General features: G+C 43.1%; 1 non-coding gene across 1 annotated transcript; it reads right to left on the reverse strand.

The window, feature by feature from the left end:
* Positions 1-935: 935 nt before the first annotated feature.
* Positions 936-1,042, reverse strand: LOC111886330 (small nucleolar RNA R71). Its single transcript, XR_002848393.1, has one exon. It is a non-coding gene; the product is annotated as a small nucleolar RNA R71 (small nucleolar RNA).
* Between the last annotated feature and the right edge of the window lie 728 nt (positions 1,043-1,770).

Below are 1,770 nucleotides of genomic sequence, written 5' to 3' on the forward strand. Positions count from 1 at the left end.
ATTAACATTACATTCTAATTTAATCGATCCTTTGTGTGGGATTTATCTTACACAAAGTTGATTAAAAGGTAATTCAGTAAGTAGAATAAGTTTTAATAAAAATCCGTTTTTAAAGTAACTAGAAAATTTTTTGTTCTGTTTTTGCCTTGAACTCGCCGAGTGCACTCGTGCCGACTCGGCGAGTACATCGCTGTTTACATCTTTAGTTTTTTATTTTATTTTTATTCTTTTTACGCGTTTTCTGTTTTGTTTACAGTTGTTTCATGAACCGAGGATCCGATACACCTCTGGTCCCTCCTCTTGAAGACCTGGAATCCGCACTAAGGAGGAGCAAAGGCAAAACCGTTGGAGAAACCGCTTCTTCAAAGAACTCACTACTCAAAAACCTCAAATCCGTTTTCAGCAAGAAGAGGAGCAGCATAACAGGAGCATCCAGTGCCTCTTTGACAATCGGAGACCCAATTCAAGAAGACACCAAGTACGAGACCGAGGAAGAAGAAGAACCCACATACGAGCACGAATCCGAGTTTGAAGACAATTTAGCTATCACTATGGCTAATATCGATGAAGTCCCCATTGGGGAATGGAAGAAGAGGATGCGCGATGACATCGGCCTGGGACTTGTGCAGCCCGCAATTCCCACAACCGCTACTTTCGAACTAAAAGGCCATATTCTCGCTCTACTCAAGGAGATTCCTTTTTGTGGGAAGGATCACGAAGACGCCTACAAGGACTTGGACGAAGTGAATGATGTGGCTGACTACTTCAATGTACCGAATGTTCCACGCGAGGCCCAGCTTCTTCGTATGCTCCCAGTCACGTTCAAAGGTGCTGCAAAGGATTGGCTAAAGTCACTTCCTCCCGAATCGGTCACCACATGGGCCAAGATGAAAGAAGAGTTCATAGACCACTTTTGCCCGCCCTCCAAAATAGAAAAGCTCAAGAAAGCCATTGCCAACTTCGAGCAATAACCCGGAGAATCTCTTTATGAAGCTTGGGAAAGATACAAGAGCTTGCTTAGAAATTGTCAACACCATGACCTCAATAGCCAACAAGCGGTCTCCATTTTCTATGATGGAGTCAATGTCACCACAAGGCAACTGCTCGATTCTTAAGGCCCGCTCACGAAGAAGGCACCTCGGTAATCAAGGAGTTAATTGAAGAATTCTCTAAGCACTCTAGAGAATACCACAATCCAAGAAATGAAGTAAGTCGGGGGGTAGTGAACTCGGCAAATGATAGCATGGCGGCGGTGATAGCTAAGCTCGATAGTATAGATAGAAGAATGACAAAAATGGATCAAACAATCCATGGTATTCGGTTTGGATGTGAAAATTGTAGAGGGCTTCATCTCACAAAGGATTGTGATTTTGATGAGAATGGAAACAAGAAGGCTCAAGTATTCTATTCAAGTGGCGATCGATACGACGAGAATTGGCGGAAACCGAAGAAGGAATGGCTCCCATACAAAGAATACAAGAAGGCTAAGGAGGAGAAATACAAGCAGAAAGAGAGGGGATTTTATCAAAAGGAAGAACCGGTGATGGAAAAGAAAGCCGATTTAGAAGAATTGTTCACTAGATTCATAGCCGCGTCCGAAAAGAGACACAATGATCACGATGCTGCAATACATGAGACCAGAAATATGCTAAGGAATCAACAGGCATCCATTCTCAACATTGAGAAACAGCTGGGACAACTTGCACACCAAGTGAATGAAAGAAGACCGGGTCAAGTTCCAAGTAATACCAAAACCAATCCGAGAATGGA

The sequence above is a fragment of the Lactuca sativa genome, chromosome 2 (genome assembly GCF_002870075.4).
Source record: "Lactuca sativa cultivar Salinas chromosome 2, Lsat_Salinas_v11, whole genome shotgun sequence".
NCBI lineage: Eukaryota > Viridiplantae > Streptophyta > Magnoliopsida > Asterales > Asteraceae > Lactuca > Lactuca sativa.